We start from the raw sequence: 20076 nt of genomic DNA on the forward strand, positions 1-20076 counted from the left end.
GTCTACATGCTAAAATATGTCCCAGGAAGGTATTTTGAAGTAACTACTTAGTACTTCAGGGAGCCCTGTTGAGAGAGCTACAGTCATAGCTCCCTCTACAGGGCCCTGACCTTTGATGACCTTTACAAATATGCATGTTATAAAATTGAAACCTTGCAAAATAGATCTTCTGCTTGAAGGAAGTACAAAAAAAAAAAATTTTTTTCAGCTTCAAAACTTTGCTCAATCCCAATTTATAAAGTTAAAAAGATATGCAAAGATTTGGCTCAGAATTCTACTTAAATATTGGGAATTGTATTTTCAGATCTAGAGGAAGAGAAAAAGCAACTGGTAACTGAAAATTAAGGTAAAATGTTGCTTTTTAAAATTTCAATAGGTATTGACCTGTCATGTAGGCAAATTTCAGGGTCTTCTAGAGGGAGAAGGAGTGGAGGTGGGTACTTTAAAATACCTTCCCAAGATATACTTCAGCCTATAGACCCATCCCCAAAAGTTTCAATTTCCTAATGTAACCCCTTTCTGAGATAGCAAGAAATCACTTAACAAGAATTTACCCTCATTTGTCCTAGAAATTTCCAGCTATGTCAATTTTTTGTTTTCTAAATTTAGGAAATGTATTTGTAGATCTTGATTGGCATGCAAGTACCATTATTTGGCCGGATAGTCTATGCAAATATCACAGTTGTGTGCAAATTTTGATTAAAATCTATATAATTTTTCAAAAAACTAAACAAGTTCATCAATATCAACTTTTGCAGAATCCATTAAGTCAACTGGTTCGGCAAAAATGAAAATACATACATTACCTTTTTATTTATCCTAGTTTTAAAGCATAGTGAACCAGTTGCACAATTCTAAGAGGTTGACATCTACTACTCAATATATCTATACATAATACCTTGAACATTCTACTCTTCTGAATAAAGTATCTTTCTCAAGATCTTGACTCAATGAAATTAAACACTGAATGTGAGTGGGAGGAAGGCTACTTGCACTCTAATGTCTTTTGACTCTGAAAAAGAGTGCTAGAACTTTTGATTTCCAATCAACTTAGCTTCTTTAAAAGTTTCAATAATTTTTTTGCTGATCTAAACCTTATTGAAGATCTTTGAAACCTCATAAATTTGGATTGAGCAAAGTTGTAGTAAAGCAAAAACTGTTTTCTTGTTCTTCCTTTAAGCAGGATACCTAATTTGCAAGTTTTCAATTTCTTAACACAAAGATTTTCAAGGTCACTGCTCTCTTCAGAGAGAAGGGGTAGAGGTAGATACTTCAAAATATCCTCCTTGGTCCTTGACATACTTTAGTTTGTAGACTCATCCCTGAAAGTTTCATTTTCCTTACCTAACCCCTTACCAAGATAGCAAATGTAGATAAACTGGAATTTGCTAGAATCTCTTAAAAATTGTTGTGTGTGTAATGATGTACATTTAATTTACTATTGATTGTAAAGTTTACTTGTCAACTCCTTTTACTCTTCTTCTATGTTTCACTAGGATTTTTTTTTATCAATAAGTAATGCATTGTGCTGACATCACTCATTACTTCAGCAGTAGGCTACTGCTTTGCTGCCTGTTATTTCTTGTAATTTTGAGTTTAATGTATTCTTTGACCTATTTTAAACAACATTGGTATCTTACAGCTTCAATGAGATGCTTCTGGGGAGGAGGATTAGATCACTTCATTTAAGTGACTCCTAGCTCACATTGTACAACTTGTTGAAATTTAGTATACATTCTTCCCTTATCATATAAACTTATCTACAGAGACAACAAAAAGCTAAAACAGAATGCCTCATGCTGAAATGTATAACTGTGAACAGCTATGTTTGTATGGCTATACTGAAAGACCTTGAAAGTGGACCACTGCTGGACAATTAGCTGTCACAGCTAATTTGAAGAGTAGATCAGCTAGCTTATGCTGATCTTGCTGGCAATTTCATTTACCTTGGATTTCTCTGAAACAATTAAGTGTCATGGCACACCAAAACAGAACTTGGAGCTCAAATTTAAAGGAGTCTAACATAAAGATCAATATTGATGAAAATTGATAAAACAAGCTCTAAGATTATCTCCCATCATTTTAGTCAATATTTCAAACATAATTGTAAAATGTTGCCAATAGAACTGATTCATTGAGATCTTTCTCAGCAGTCAGAATATGCTATTCCAAGTCACCAACAATGAAGTCTGATAAAGTCTGCCTCTGGATTGATTTCTATCATTATGACAAACAGTTTTGAACTGTCAATGAAAAATCATTAATTTTATCCTCTGATATTTTTTTGAAAATTTGTTCATAGCATCAAGCATTTTGATTGTGTTGATGATGTTGATCTCTTCTTCAAGTTTTTCTGTGATTATCCTGCTCTTTTACATGATTTTTTTTACACATGAGGCAAGCTATAAATTTGAAATATAAAATCCTTTTCTGAAGGCTTTTGCCTTCATTTTCACTGAAAGCTTTTGCTTTCATCTTCACATCAATGTTCTTTGTTTGTTTTGTTTCATAAATAGCTAAAACTACTGTTTCAAACAAAGTAACTTCTGCTTATTGGGTTTCAGCTCCTGCAGTTTAATGATTGTTCTGGGTTTTAGAGATTACGGCTATTTTCAATAAGAAAAATTATTCTTTAAGGGTAGCAAAATGAAGAAATGTACAAGGATAGGACATCCAGGATGTTCAAAAGCTCAACTATAAAAAGAGATGAATTGCAACCAGTGCTGGATCCAGGAAGAGGGATAGGGGGATGCACTCCCCTGATGTAATGGTGGTGGTGGATTTGTGGTTGGGACTGTTTGCTCTGGTTTGGAATGAAAGCTGTTTTTTTTGTAATTAGTTTTTAATAGTTTAGTTTTTAATTATTATGACAGTTTCTTTTTGCAAATAAATCTGAAACAAGATTTCAGTCACTTTGTGCTGTCTCTTTTAGATTTTACTAATGTTGCATACCATCAAAAAGTGTTTAATTAAACTTATGTTTATCAAGAGAATCTGTCCATATTACCACAAAAGCCAACTAGGAGGCAAAATCTTCACTTGTAATTAAATAAAAAAAACAAGATTTTTAACTGCAAGTAAGGAGCAACATTAAAACTTAAAACCAACAGAAATTACTCCATATATGAAATCAGTTGTCTCTCTGCAATGCCTTACTCTTTACGCTTAAGTTTCACTCTGTCACAACTGCACTTTTTAAAACAATAAAAAAAGCTTTGGTGCAAAGGGTGAGGCATTGTGAAAGGACAACCCCTTTCATACATGGAGTGATTTCTGTTCATTTTAAGTTTTAATATCACTCCTTACTTGCAGTTAATTTTTTTTTTCAATTTTATTTCTGAATGTTTTTGAATTAATACATGTTTTGATTTTGGCTCAAAGTACATGAATAATTAGAACGAAATTTGCATATTATTTTTTTGCTAGATGGCTTTCCCATAGTTTTGATGAGATTATTTTGATTAAAAAAGGGGCGGGGGAGGGGGCCTAGTTGCCCTTCAATTTTTGGCTATTTAAAAATGCAACTAGATTTTTTAATTTTTTTTACTAACGTTTTGGTTATAATAAACATGCATACCTTACAAATTAACTTATGCAACAAACTTCTATATTTGTGTGTTTTTGTTACATATGTAAGGAGGTTTTCCCCCTTGACAATACCTTGCTCTTTACACTAAAGCTTGAATTTTGTCCCAAATCTTAAAGAATGACCTTTTAATCACAAAGGCTGTACAATAAATAGTTGAAATTACTAAAAATACTTCACTGAAGAGTATGGTATTATGGAGAAGACTACCCCCCTTATAGACGTAATATTTTATGTTTGTTATAAGTATTAATGCTACTCATTACTTCCAGGAGAAAAAAATAATAATTTAGTTTTTCATTTTTTTTAAATAAAGCTAGAAAATCCTATAACTCCTTCATGGAAATTCTCTGCCTTCATGATTAATTCCTCCATGGAAAGATCCTCCCATATACGCCCCCAACCCCAATGCAATAAAGTCCCCCTGAAAACGTCTGTACATTTCATAGTGACCATCACTATATGTAAACAATGGCCAAAATTTGTAACTTGTAGCCCCTCCTCTGGGGACTGTGGGGGATTAATCCATCATTAAAGACATAGTTACTAGGTTTTTAAGCTGAACAGAATGACTATCTCAAAATTTTGATCCAGTGACTGTGGAAGATTGTGCTTTGGATGGGGCTGAGTTGGCACTAGAACTTTTAATTTCTGTTTGAATGAACCCTTTTGCAACATTCTAGGACTACTGGATTGATAAGATCACCCCTGGGAAAAAAAAAACAACAAACAAATAAAAACACATCCATGATCTGGCTTCTGGCAAAAAATAAAAAATATCCACATTTTTAGTGATAGGAGCTTGAAACATTAACAGTAGGGTTTTCATATATGCTGAATCTGATGTTATGATTTTCATTAAGATTCTATTACTTTTAGGGGGTGTTCCCCCTATTTTCTGAAATAAGGCAAATTTTCTTGCGCTTGTAACTTTTGATGGGTAAAACTAAACTTGATGAAACTTATATATTTAAAATCAGCATTAAAATGAAATTCTTTTGATGTAACTATTGGTATCAGAATTCTGTTTTTTAGAGTTTTAGTTACTATTGAACTGGGTTGCTCCTTACTACATTTTTTTTTGCCACAAACTGTTTGACAAGGAGGAAAATTTAAAATCCTAACTTCTTTAATCTGTTGAAATGATATATCAGGATTGGGCTTCTACAACATGGCTGAAAAACAAAATATTCATTTCTTTTACTGTCAAAAATTTGTTTTTGAGTCTTGCTATGGCACTGAGGTGAAAAAATGGATATCATTACTTTTTTTGGCAGTCTGTTTTGGTTTTTTGGATTTGCTCTTTTTCCAAAGTGGGGTGGTTTTTAGAACATTGTTGGTTTTTAGGTTATTTGTATAGTAGAAAATAAATTTATTAGAAGTGCAAAAAATATAAATTCAAGTTTTGAATTTTGGTGAGAAAATGGTGGCCAGTTTACTGCCTATTTTCATCAGTTTGTGGTAACAAACTGCAGTAAGGAGCAACCCGGTTCAATAGTAACCAAATCTCTAAAAAAAACGGAAATTTTAACAATAGTTTACATTAAAAAATCATATTTAATGCTGATTTTAAATATATAAGTTTCATTAAGTTTAGACTTACCATCAAAAGTTACAAGTCTGAGAAAATTTGCCTTATTTTAGAAAATAGGGGGAAACACCCCATAAAAGTCTTAAATCTTGACGAAAATCACACTATCAAATTCAGCACATCAGAGAACTTACAGTAGAAGTTTCCAGCTCCTATCAGCAAAAATGTGGAAAGTTGCATTTTTTGCCACAAGACAGATCACAGATAAGTGTTTATTTGTTTGATTTTTTCCCAGGGGTGATCATGTTGACCCAGTGGTCCTAGAATGTCGTGAGAGGGCTCATTCTAACGGAAATTAAAAGTTCTAGTGCCCTTTTTAAGCAACCCAAAAAATTGGAGGGTACCTAGGCGACCTCCCGCGCTCTTTTCCTCAAAGTCACCAGATCAAAATTCTGAGATAGCCATTTTATTCAGCGTAGTTGAAAACCCTAATAACTATGTCGTTGAGGGCAACTTATTCCCCCACATTCTTCATGGGAGGGGCTGCAAGTTACAAACTTTGACCAGTGCTTACATATAGCAATGGTTATTGGGGAGTGTACAGACGCTTTAAGGAGGATTTTTTGGTTGGGGGGGATTTTGAGGGTAGGGGTTATGCATGGGGGGACTTTTCAAGGAGGAATTTGTCATAGGAGAAGAAAATTTCCATGAAGGGGTGCAAGATTTTTTAATATTTTTTCTAGAAAAATGAAGAAATAAACATGAACAAGAGCTAAGAGCTTATATGGCACTTGTAACAAGACTAGATAAGCCAAGAGCCAAGAACTCATATGGTATGAGCTCTTGCAAAATTCTAAGAATCAATCGATTGATTAAAAAGGAAAATCTTAGGCCTAATGCCAGTCAGGATTTAAAATAAGAGCTCTGAGTCATGAGGTCCTTTTAATTAATTAAAATTCATTAAGATCCAATCACCCAATCATAGGTTATAAATATTTCATTTTTTTTCTAATTCCTCCTCTCCCTTCAGCCCCCCAGATGGTCTAATCAGGGAAAACGACTTTATCAAGTCAATTTGCGCAGCTCCCTGACACGCCCACCAAATTTTCATCATCCTAGCATGTCCTTGGGGATCACCTCCTAATATCTCGCTCTTTATGCAGAAGTAATTTTATTAATTTCAACTATTTATTCTATTGCCTGTGTGATTCAAGGGTCATTCTTAAGGAATTGGGACAAAATTTAAGCTTTAGTGTAAAGAGTGAGGTACTGACGTGGGGGTGAATTCCCTCATATATGTAATAAAAACATATTAATATAGAAGTTCGTTATGCAAGTTAATTTGTAAATTACGTATTTTTTTACTAATAAAAACGTTCGTAAACAATTTATAGTTCTAGTTGCCTATTTAAATAATCATAAACTGGAGGGTAACTAGGCCCACTCCTCTGCTCCTTTTTTCTCTAAATCGTCAAATCAAAACTATGAGAAAGCTATTTGGCCATAAAAATGAATTAATTTGAAAAATTTAGTTTTAATTATTCATGTGCAAAGTGGCAAAATCAAAACATGCATTAATTCAAAAACGTTTAGAAATTAAGAAAAAACAAGTATTTTTTACTGAAAGTACGGAGCAATATTACAACTTAAAACGAACAGAAATTACTCCATATATGAAAGGGGCTGTTCCCTCCTCAACGCCCCGCTCTTTACGTTAAAGTTTTTTACTGTTTTAAAAAGTAGAGTTGTGAGAAAGGGTCAAACTTGCGTAAAGAGTGGGTTGTTGAGGAGGGAACAGCCCCTTTCTTATCCAGAGTAATTTCTGTTTGTTTTAAGTTTATTTTGCTCCTTACTTTCAGTTAAAAAAAAACTTTTTTTTTATTTAATCTAATCAAAGCTTTGTATTATATGAAACATCATCTCATTTGTTCATCCTAAACATCAAAATAAAGGCCAATCTCTTTAGAACTTTAATAAAAGTTTTTAGAAACATATATTTAAAACTAAGTATATGAGTCAAAACACTCCTTCTAAGGTTTGATTAATTTAAGGAAAATTAATTTTCAATAAATTTTTTTTGAAAGAAGGCAAATAACTTGTTTTTATTATTATCATTATTATTATAAATATATCTAGCTGGTATAGATGGGTCTCTGAATTCTCAGAAAAAGTGGAAAAACAACCTGAGTTATCCATGGAAACAGAATGCAACTACAATATTACTTCAAAATTTCTCATGCTAACCAGTCACAAAAGATGGTTATGTTTTGTATATGGATGCATATGTTTGTCCATAAACTTGTCTAAACTGCTATATATACCAGTTACGATGTTTATACTTTTGTCATCCAATCATAGTTCCATGATTAGTTGTGTATAAATTAAAAATTTTACAGGATCTTTTACTTAATGTTATATCTGAGACAAATTTTTATATTTATGCTCAACAGATGTATTGAGATTTAAATCTTTGAATTGAATATCTGAAAATCTCAAGACTAAAAAAAAAAAAATTGAAATCTACCACAGCTTAAAACCCCGAGGATTTGTTGTTGTTGTTGTAAAGAAAATACGCTCGGCTTTCGCCCTCTGCGTCACCAAACAATAATTAAACTAAAATCATAGAAATGAAAAGAACATACAAATCAAATAAGTCAAATCATCTTCTCTTCTCACCACACTCTTGTGACTGGGAGAAAAAAAAAAAAAAAAAAAAAAAAAAAAAAAAAACAACAAACCTAATAAAATCAAATGAAATTACAACCAGTTGAAAATCTTTGTTGAAGACACAAAAACTCCCAATGCCTCTAATATTTTTATCTCCTTATCTTTACTAACATGAGTGAAACCTAAAACGAGAGGGGTGGACGTCTTCAGGCCCAGTGATTCGATTTTTCTGATTAGAATATTTCTCTCAGTTGTGAAACGAGGGCATTCTGAGAGAATGTGATCAATTGTTTCATCAATATTTACACACCTATAAAAAGGGCATGACTTGCTATCTGTAAGATGTTATAGTGCTTGACGAGATCTGGTCAGTGCATGACCAGTTCTCAGACGGAAAATAGAGTTTGCAATTTTCCTATTTGGGTGGATAAGGTGATGTGGGATACAATGCCCGTCAAAAGACAAAACATAAATATTTGTTGTTGGAATACATGTATTATTAATTCTAAGAGTACTTGCAGCAGAGGTTATTAACTTTGAAGATTCATTTACAGTGAGAGCAACCTTCCAAGTAATTGGGTGGTGAATAGCCTGTTTTGCAATATTGTCAGCAATTTCATTTCCCTTAATCCTTATGTGAGAAGGAACCCAGACCATTTTCAGTTGAAGAGCATGAGAAGACATTATTTTCTGAATCTTTTCCTGTAGATGAACAATGATTGGAATAACTTTTCCTTGCCTCTTTTTTAGATCAGAAAGAACACTTTTAGAATAAGAAAAGATAACAAATGCACCTGATCCTACTTCCAGCACTGTGTCCAGAGCTTTTTGGAGAGCAAGGCATTCTGCATGGAAAATTGAAATTCCATCTGAAACTCTAATCCCAACTGATGAACCATACCACTCAGAAAAAATGCCTATGGATGCCTTCCCATCATTTGAGACTGATCCATCAGTAAATATCTTTTTCCAATTATAAAATTCAACCATTTTAGCTAATGTAAGTTGATGAAGGATTAGACTATTCATTTTATTCTTAGGACAATCCATGCCAGGGATATTTATATCTATAACATTATCAATGTTATTAGGAGGGTTGGGAGATATCTGGGTCTGGCAAGAAAAGATTAGGTTTTCAGGAACACCTATACCATTCAGCAAGGAAATCAACTTGATAATGGCTGGACTACTATATGTCTTCCGATTTTCACAGAAAAATGTATGATTTATGAGACACTCCTTGAGAACATGGAGGTTTTGGTTAGTATTTACTTTCATAAAGTAATTAGAAGAAAGTTTCAAGAATCTTTCTTCTAAAGAAGGGATATTAACCTCATTGAACAGAGCTGCAATAGGAGTACTTTTTAGTGCACCTGTGATTAGTCTCAGGCCATGGTGTACTATTGATTCAATTTTAGAAATTAGCTTTTTTGAATATCCAATCTTTCCATATATTATAGACATGAATAGTTTTTGAAGACCATCTCGGCTAGCACCCGACGTTTGCCCAGCAACAGCACGAATAAAATTCACTCGTTTTTCAAGTGCATCACAAAGATAAGAAATATGACCATTCCAATTTAACTTACTATCAAGCCACATACCAAGAAAGTTCACATTCCTGGCAAAATGAATTTGTTGTTTATATAGAGTCAGATTAATTGAGGGACAATCTTGCCTAGGGTCAATCTTCCTAGAAAAAACCATGTCAGTGGTTTTTGGGATAGAAAAACCAGATTTTTTGTATTAAGCCATATTGACAGTTTATCAATCGCTCCCTAGAGCTTTGGTTGCCAAGCTTCAGGAGAGGAGCCTTCAGTCCAAAGGGCTAAGTCATCTGCATATAAGGCAAACTTTATTGAGGGGATATCAGCTAAAATAATATCATTAATCAGTATGTTGAAAAGAAGAGGACTCAAAACTCCTCCTTGAGGAACACCTAATGAGACTGTTCTAGCAGAGGAGAATATGGATCCAACTCTGGTTTTAATAGTCCTATTAAAAAGCACTGCCCTGCACCACTTCCAGAAATGATTTCCAACATTAAATTTATGAGCCTGTCTAAGGATTGCAAAGGGGTCCAATGTATCATAAGCTTTCTTAATGTCAAAGAAGACTGCAGATAAAACTTGCTTTCTTGTAAAAGCTTTCTTAATGTAATGATCAAGTTGATGAATTAGGTTATCAAGGGTTGATCTACCTTTCTGAAAACCTGCTTGTTCAGCAATAAGAAAATTATCAATAAGGGGTTCAAATCTGAGCTTAATTATTTTCTCAAATAGTTTAGCAATGCATGAGGTTAAGGCAATTGGACGGTATGAGGCTGGGTCAGAACAATCCCCTTTACCTTTATATATTGGGACTAGAATTGAAGACTTCCAAGCAGTTGGGACAGAACCGCTTTCCCTACATCTGTTAAACAAGTAAAGAAAAGGGACCAAGAAAGTTGGTGGAAGAGCTCTAAGCGTCTTATTGTGGCCCAAATCTTCACCCATTGCTGACTCATTTAGAGACTGTATTGTAGAAGTTAGCACATCCATATCAAAATCTTTGTCAAGATTTGTGACAGACCCTGGGGAAAACTGAGCTTCCATAAACAGAGAGTTATTATATGTACTACTATTTGAAGATTGACCTGCAAAATAACCATTCAAAGACTCTGTCACTTCATATGGCTTGTACATAATTGAATCATCATTGGACTTAATCTCTTGAATAGACTGTTCGCTACGCTGATAACCTGCAAATTTTCTGAAATTTTTTCAAAGTGTTTTAGAAAGAGTTGACTGATTAAAATGGTTTTCACAAATATCTTCCCAGGCTGCTTTTCTTTCAGCTAGGACATGTTTCTTAAAAATAGCTTCAGCCTTTCTCATTTCAATTTTTTGTAAAGGTTGCTTATATCCGAAAGCTAGATTTTTCTAGCGTTACACTTATTTTGTTTTAGTGATTCTAAATTATTATTCCAAAAGTGTACATTTTTTTTTCTATTTTTTACTAGTTGTGTTTGGAGTTTAAAAAATATATTTGAAGCATCACTGATGCTTTTAGTGATATTTTCATCTAAATCATCAATATCATTAATTAGATTTGGTACCTTACTCCCCAATTTAAATGCCCATGGTTTCCAATTATCCTCATTGAAAATCCATCTAGGAGCAATGTTAAATTTAGAGAGAACTGGTCTTTTTGACAGTTCTGTGGGTAATGCTGACTGCCGAGATTGTCATGGAACCTGGACACCTTACTATAAGCAGATAGTCTGCTACCAATAAAACAAAGATCAATGGTTGAATTTTTACCATTGGAGAAATGCACATAATTTCCTAAATTCTTAGGTGTGATTAGTGTGTGGGAATTCTGACTGATAGAGATTGAATCCAAGAGCAAGAATGATTGACGGTCTCTAGGGTCGGTTGAGTCCCACAGCGGATGGTGAAGATTAAAATCTCCAAGTATTAGTTGGTTTGGGGAAAGATCTAATAATTTCTTGAAAGTTGGGTTATTGAAAGAAGAGGGTTTATTTATATAAATATTAACTACTGACAAGGGGGGAAGATCATCCATCTCAACTTTTATAATTAGCATTTCCATTGATGACTGGACATCAATATTGACAACAGAGCTACTCAAATCCTTTCTCACAAGTGTCAATAGGCCTCCACCTTTTTGAGAAGAGGAATTTAGGACCCTATCTTTTCTATGTGATGTATAATTTTTAACACTAAAATTTCTTCCAGGGGACAAATGGGATTCTTGGATGCAAACAATTTCTGGGGATTAAATGTCCATAAACCTTTTTAACTCAACCAAACGATCAATGGGTAGACCTGTAGTGTTAAATTGAACTATTTTCATTCTAAACTGTTCGCTGTCTTTGATACTAAGGATTGTTTCCGTTTGTTTTTAGTTGCTTTCTGTTTTGAGATTGGTGAGAGAGTACTTGCATTTCTTTTAAGGAATTGATTTTTTCTTGAAGAAGGTTTTTTTTTGAGATTTCTTATGTTGGTTTTACAGGTGAAATAGAGTCAAGAGATTCCAAATCATCTTCAGAAATAGAGTGATTTGAGGTGAGATCTGTAAATGTTTTATCAGATGATGCATGTGAGGAACTAAAATCTTGAAACATTTTTTCCAAACGGCCTGAGATAGAATCTTCAATTTGTTTAAATTTTGAGGATAGGAATGAGTTGATCATTTCAGGAATTCTAACTGTTAAGATATCATCAATTATTTTCTTAATTAGGGGTTCTAAGACTCTTTGTTGAGTCGACATGAATGGGCTTAGAGTGGGGTTTTCAGGTGGATGGAATTCTTCATTAGAAAGAGCTGGAGTCATGTCATTCAGTTGCATGTTGGATTTAAGGATATCTACATACTTTTTTTTTGCAGCACCAATAGTGATTTTTTCTTGTACTGCCTTAACAATAACCTTTTCAACATTCCTTGTTACAGGACATGCTTTGTCTTTAGCATGATGGTTGCCAAGACAATTGGGGCAGTTGAATAGTGTATTATTATTTCTCTTAATAGTACAAGAAGATGTTAGGTGGTTGTTGGCACATCTTGAACATCCAGGTTTACTGCAACATACTTCGGCAGTGACCATGCCTTTGGCAGTGATTGCAGATCATGACACGGGGAATATATGTCTTGACTTTTTATTTTCATACCCAGAATAGAAATAAATTCAGGAAGGTCAATTGAGGGAGTAAGGATAAACCCATCAACATTCATCTTGTCAGATTTCTGTTGACCAAATAGCGGACGTACTCTTGTGAAACCTTGATCCATCAGTCCATCTAATAAGGTCTCACTTGTAAAAATACCCTTGTCAAAGAATATCAGCCCCTCAGGCATGAAGCCATTGGGGTGGGGGGGGGGTTGAGTGCAATCCCTGAGAGCCTTGAACTGAGAAATCCTTCTCACTGGAAAATGTTAATGATTGGTCATCATCCAAATCTAGCTTCCCTATCTCTAGTATCCTGTTCAGTACTGCTTGATTTCTGATCTCATGGCAGTTAGAACCATTTGAGGATTCTACCAAAATTGTGTTTTTTCGGCACTCATTAAATTGGTTTCTCAACAGCATAATTCCTTTCATGATTACACCCAGTGGTGGATTATGGAGACCAGGCTGCCCTGATTTAGTCAACCATACTCTAATGATGCTGTCCTTACCCGTGAGAACACCGGATAAAACAGATCCCCCTGAATCATGGGGGTCAGGCATGATGAATGCCTTTCTAAGCACTACAGAAAAATCAGGAGAAAGAAATTCACAATACCTGTCACAGGGTGAAAAGAAGAAAAGGAAAAATATCTTAAATACCTTAATATTAACTGTTAAAACAGTAAACAAAGAAAATCAAAAATTAGCAAATTGCTTTATTAATTTAATCTTTTCTTCCCCCTACCAATAGTCCCGAGGATTTAAATCACCAATCTATACGTAAACTGACAGGATTCTAGACTGAGAGGACTAACCATTATAAACATTCACCAAAATATTGAGGTAGACATCAACCATGTTACCAACCATAGATATGGCAGGAGTGGAAATAGAGAAATAGACTTTTTCTTATGAACGTGCGCATTTTGTAATTTTAGCAAAATATATCCAACTTTAAAATGTGGAAAGATACCCTATGTTGTTATGAAAAGTAAAATTTTGATAAGTAAATTTTTGAGATTTTTGAAAGTTGACACTGTTTAGTATAATACTATTTATAAAAAAACAGTGATTAGTTAATGCTTAATTGCCTATACTTAAAACGCTCATTTTAAATGTCTTTTATGCACATCTATCTCTTTGTTCTGTTTTTCTTGTTACATTCCTAAAAGAACTACTATTTCTTGTTTAATATATCTTTTACAAATATACAAGTTGTATCTTTATCCTCATTTTCTACTCTTTATTACTATTATAGTTACTAAGCAATGCCACAAAGTTAGGCAATATGCTAAATGGTTTGACCTTTACAAATTGGCACAAAGTATGCATGACCCCAAAAGATGGTTCAAGACTTTTTTTTTACAACAAAAAGCTTAAATTGCTCGCTATAGTTGTCAGAAGTGCGAAGGCAAACAATAATGCAGAAAATGTTTAATATCATTTTTTTATAAATGGTGAACAGGTTTTTATTTTACTTTTATGACGGTATGGTTTTTATAACTTAATTTTTTTTGTATCAATATTTTAATACCATTTTAATTTCAACAGATTTATTACAACTCTAATCCTCACTAGACTATAGATTAAATTTACAACCATTTCCACTTCCTTCCTATGATGCAAAATTGTGGGCTTTTCTTCGTTTGCAAGTCTATCTAAGCAACCTTTAATGCCCCCCCTAAATAAAATCCTGGATGTGTCTTTCCTTGTAACTATGCTCTATAACAATCCCCCTGGTATCTTCTTGGCTAAAAAGTGCTAATTTCCAGCATTAAATAAACTGAACAAAAAAAATAAATGAATTACCACCCAGAGATATGTTCTTCCGTACTAGATTACTTGAAAAACTTTTCAACTGAGATAGATTTCAAATTATTATTTCAAATTATTAGACATTTGTCTCACCTACCAACACGTCTTTTTATAAATTGATTTAAATTACTTTTTCCACAAAATAAGTTTTCAAAGAAAAGTATCAAGCCCCATTAAGCTAAAAACAAGTAGAAATAAATTCAAACAATGTTCCTAGCGTGAAATTACCCCAACCCATCATTCATAAATAAATGACACTCAAAGCGAACAGAAATTACAAAAAATGACTGGATCAAACTTAATTTGCACCTTGTGAAAAAAATGACCGTGAATTGTCAGTTTCATATACATATACAGACATTTGTTCCTTAAAATTTTTAATAATTTTTCTTTTATTAAAGCAAAAAACTGGAAACATTAAAGTGGTATTTTTTTTTCAGCAAAGTGCAGATTATGTTCTGGTCTTGGGAAGGCATGGGGTTTATCAGCCCTGATCATGCTAATTTTTCTCGTTTTTAGTTTGACTTGGTCATTTATTTTAATCTCTGTTGTCAGTTTCATTTATTTTTCAATGATGATTTGGGGTAGTTTTACGCTTGGACCATTATTTGACTTTATTTCTGCTCATTTTTGGCTTAATGGAGCTCCTTACTTTATGCTATAATTTCATACATATTTCATGTCTCTATCTGAATTAGGAGCTAAGATATTTTTATTTAAAGATAGTTACATTCCAAGTTTTTTTCTCAAGCTTTATCATTTACATATATAATTTATCATTTACATATATGTATTCTACTTTACTTTTCATATATTACACTTCCTTTTCATATATTACTACTTTAATTTTCATAGATTACATATATGTAATCTACTTTACTATTATCATTTACTTTATCATTTACATATATGCTTATTACATAAATGATAAAGATGATACTTAAAAAAAATGCACTGTGAGATCTCTGAGGCTGTGAGATCTGATAAGGATTGACCCGGTATCTTTTAAAATAACCTTATTTAAACTAAAATTGGATAAAATTCAAAACGAAACGAGTAAAACCAAAAAATAAAATGAATGAAAAAAAAACAAAATTAAATAAAATGAAAATTTATATAAAATATTATTATCATCTTTTATGTCTCATAACTTATCTTGTTTTTGTTTTGTCTTACGTTATTATTTACCGTGCGACATATATTTTGTAAATACTTACTAATTAAAGTTTGTGAAGCATCAGTATCGGAAGGAAAATTCACAAAAAGTATTTTCGGTACTTTTAACTCTAGTTTTCATTAAGAGTCGCTTCATTCTAGGAAATACGCTACAGACAGCGGTGATCCACGTAGGGTATCTCGACTTATTCATCAACAGTAAAGTTCGTCAGAAGTTCCACGTTCCGTCTCAGATTATTTCGTGCATCCGTCGCTATTTACCCCCAATGTAAGCTCTTTGAAGATATTGCTATTAATCTCGTGTATGATAATAATCTAAAGAGCTTAATACTTAAAAGTCATCCAACTAGCTCTGGCAATGAACTACATCAATGACAAGAAGAAAATCATCTAGAAACTAAATAAAATTAGAAGTTTTTTTTATCTACTTTAAGAGCAGTGGCTCCCAACCAGTTTTGGGCCATCTCATGAAGGTAATTCAAAAATCCTGAGCCCCCCCCCCTTGTGCTCTTTATAGTTTGTCGTTCAAAGTTTTAAGTGCATTCAAATGAAGGAAGTTTAAAAGGTCTTTAAATTGGTAGCTTTTTATGGGCTGTCCTCAAGGCATATTTTATGCTACTGAAAAATATTGTCAGAATACAACTCGTTTCTGTGTAATGTATGACATCATTCCAATACTATCATGTATCATTTTTAATCTTGATATGCATATGGATATGAAGTCATTCTGAACAATATTTTTCTTTTGAAATAAAGGTTCTAAAGTATAGTAATCTGAAGGGTGCGGGTTATGTCCATGACCCACAAAAATATAGTGGGGCCTGCGCCCCACGTTAAGAATGACGGTTTTAGAGGAAAGATTCTCAATTATCTTAGGTTTCTGGATTGTATTTAAGAATAAAAGTTGACTAATAATTGGCAAAGAATAAAGCTATTTCTTAATTGTACATTATTTTTGTGACCTGCATAGTGAATAAGCTTTGGTTCATATAGAAATAGCTATCCCAGAGATGTTTGAATATAATATAGTTCACATTTGAAACTGGGTTGAAGTGGAAATTATATATGCATCATTACTAAAACGTCCCAATCTGATTCAAGAATACTTTTATAATTTTTTGCTGTTGTGAAAGTTTATATTAATGTGAATTTAAAAATAAGCAGAAATGAATCTGATATATTATTAAGTTTGCTGCTAGGTTCGAATGTTATCTTGGACTAATTTTGACCTGTCCTGAGTTGCTTGAAGCATCGGGACTTGTTATTTCAAAGAAAATTCTATAATCTTGGTATGTTTCAAATTTAGTGATCAAATCAAAACCCCAAGATACCGCAACTCAGGATTATTTGAGATGATATGCTATCTCAACCCAAAAATACAAATAAAATCTCCTCCATCCTTCTTGTATGGTTTGTATATAAAAATTTCTAAATAAAAATAGGTACTTGTGTATTATTCAGAACACACTCAATAAGTGAAGTTAGGTTCTTTCGTGAAACAAACTACGATATGAGAATCCGGTTTCATAGTCACAAAGACAGAACTCAATTTAGTTTGCTATGCATAGTGATAGAGTAAAGGCAAAAGGAAGACCTCTTTCTAACGCGATTCTTAACGACATTTCAGCATTCTGGGTACATAGTTTCTAAGTTGTAATTTTACAATTTTCCTAATAAAACAGTATATTTTCATCATTTTTTGTTTTATTTCATTAGCTTTATCAAAATTTTGGGCTATATATTTGCACACTGGGGGGGGGGATTATATCAAATACTTAACTTAACCTAACCACCTCTATATATAAAATATTTAATTAAAATATACCTGCATTGAAGTTTGTTTTACAAAAGAACTTAGCTTCACTTTTTGAGTGGGTTCTGAATAATACACAAGTACCAACAAATACTAACTTGATGAAAAGAACACTTTTCAATCACATACATACACAGCAGGAAACATGAAAGGGGCCCCCTTTCCAGAAGAAAATTTATTTCTTTTTGAAGAATTGATCCAATATGTGACTTTTTAAACATTCTAAACTTTTAAACACTTTCAAAACTAGTATTTTCAAGCATGAGATGAGCAATAGTTTGACTAGTATTTTCAAACTAGGTGTCATGGTTATCCTCACATGATAGAGACTTCGTCTTCTATGCATTGCCTCCCCTTTTGTATGTAAACCATGTTAATTTGAAATTATTTTTTATAAGGTAAAGGAAACGTGCATTCGCAAGGAATCTCAAAAGCTATTCTGAATCTATCTTCTTTATCGAACATGATTTTAAATCCGGCATCCTGTCCTTCCTTATTATCCTCTACATTTATATTTGCTTGTCCGTCTTGTTTTTAAGGTATATTTTCCCTCTCAGACGACTAATTTTTTGACTAGTCTACTTGTACCAAAATGACAAGATACTTGTATTTTTAGAATCATTAGTCTAAGATCTACCCATTCCCCAAGAGAAAAAAAATCAATAAATTGCTTTGATGTTTTCTAAGAGAAAGTCCTAAACTGCGAAAATCTTCCCTTTTTCTACATTTTCTTTTTTTTCTATTTGAAAATAAAAAAAATCGGTGCACCAAATTTAGACATTTAATTTGGTAAATGGACTGAATTTTTTATCTTTCATTGACATACTAAAAGCCTAGGAGAGCAGAAATAATGAAACTTGAAACTTTTACAGGAAACGAGCATTAATCCTTCAAGCCGTGTAGTGCAGTTGGATTTGTGGAGTGCGTATGGATTAGTGTTACCAAGGTTTAGTATATATTAAATAAAATGACCTGGTTTTGTCCTCTACTAATTCCCCTGATTTGTATAATTCTAGAAAAAAAGTTTTTTATTTTTATATTTCTTCCGAAAAAGAAAAGCTCAGGCTGTTTTCCGAATGTGGTCAAATTTTTTCTTTAATCAATTTCCGTTTTTTCTTTAATCAATTTTTCGAGTGGGTGATCGGATCTTAATTAATTTTTATATTTAGTAGGACCTCGTGACTCAGAGCTCTTATTTTAAATCCCTACCGGCATTAAGCCTCTGATTTTCCTTTTAAATCAATCTATTGTTTCTTAGAGTTTTGCTAGAGCTCATACCATATGAGCTCTTGGCTCTTCCGGCCTCGTCACAAGTGCCATCGGACCTATTAGCTCTTTTTTACTTAGTTTTTCAATTCGTTTTAGCAGTGGTGGTTCTGCCCTCTCTTGTGCTCGGGGCAAAATCTTGTTGAGTGTTCCTCCCTTGTCTCCCACAAAACAAAATTTGTGTTTATCAACAAAATCATTTTCAATTTATTAATTGTTTTTTAGTTTTTATTTATAAACTGGGCCCTCTGCTTTATTTAATAAAAATACATTTTCAAAAATTACAAAATCATTATAGCCATTAGATTATTTGTTTGAAATATTGTCCATCTCAAATTTCTGCGCCCAGGGCAAGTCCCTCCCCTAAAAGCGTCTTTGTGTTTTAGCCATCTTGAGTTTGTCTCGGGATTTAAAATAAACGATTAAAAAAAAAAAAAACTTGAACAAGGAAATTCACACAATCAAGCTAACTGACCAACTCCCCTTTATATCATCTACATAGAATATTTGAAATGACCCACTGATATTGCACGGAAGCAAACACATACTAATCCAAACAAGAAGAAGAAGAAAAAGTATCGAAAGATATGGCTGTCTGGCCTTGGGAGAGGCCCACTCTTAAATACAATTTGTTGTCCCGTAGTGGTGCAGTGGGTTTGATCCCAGCTTGGTTATACGGAACCCAGAGGTGGACCACAACTACAGCATTACAGTTTATTCTTTGCTGTAACCATTGAAAATAAGAGTAATAATAATACCTATCAACCCTCTGAACAAGCACGACAAGAGACTCACAAGTCTCTACATGTGACTTAAACTACAAAGTTAAGAGAAATACTGATAATACTATTGCGACGCTTTTATAAAGCAAATCTTTTTACAGGATCAAATGTTGAAAAAAATCAGAAGAGTAAGAAATCTTAATTGTTACCATGTCGTCAGACGGGGGGGGGTCTTCCTTTCCTCAGAACTTGTTGGGTCCACCACCCCCCCTTACCACCAAAAATAATTGTAGGCAATAAATAATTATTTTTTTGAGAAATGACAATAACATTTTTTGTCTTTCGTAAGAAAGAAATAACATTTTTTAAGAAGGTGGGGGGGGGGCTATCATAGAATCTTTTGTTATGTTCAGTTTGTTCATACTTAAAGTGTATTAAATATTTGAGTTTGTATAAGCTTCTAGTAAAGTAAAGATGCACAAGGTTTGTCTTTTATTTTATTTATATTTAGCTTGATTTTGATTCCATTTATGCTTTCAAGGACGGATTCATACTGTTCGAAAGTCTTCATTGAAGCTAATATTTTATGATGTTCATGGTGAGATGACTAAACTACAAGTAATGGCCGACGCTAGAAGCTACCAATCGCCCGATCTATTTGCTAAGGATGTATCAAGAATCAGAAGAGGTGACATCGTTGGATGTGTGGGTTATCCTTGTAAAACCAAGAAGGGTGAGCTCTCAATCCGCCCAGAAAAGATGGAATTACTCTCACCTTGTCTTCACATGCTACCCCGTCAACGCTTTAGCCTTAAAGATAAGGTTAGC

The 20076-nt window shown here is 33.2% G+C and overlaps 1 protein-coding gene across 1 annotated transcript in view; it reads right to left on the reverse strand.

The window, feature by feature from the left end:
* Window positions 1-20076, reverse strand: part of LOC136030179 (protein Mpv17-like) — a 104869-nt gene that overhangs the window by 72732 nt on the left and 12061 nt on the right. The window lies entirely within an intron of this gene.

The sequence above is a fragment of the Artemia franciscana genome, chromosome 8, assembly GCF_032884065.1.
Source record: "Artemia franciscana chromosome 8, ASM3288406v1, whole genome shotgun sequence".
Classification (NCBI taxonomy): Eukaryota; Metazoa; Arthropoda; class Branchiopoda; order Anostraca; family Artemiidae; genus Artemia; species Artemia franciscana.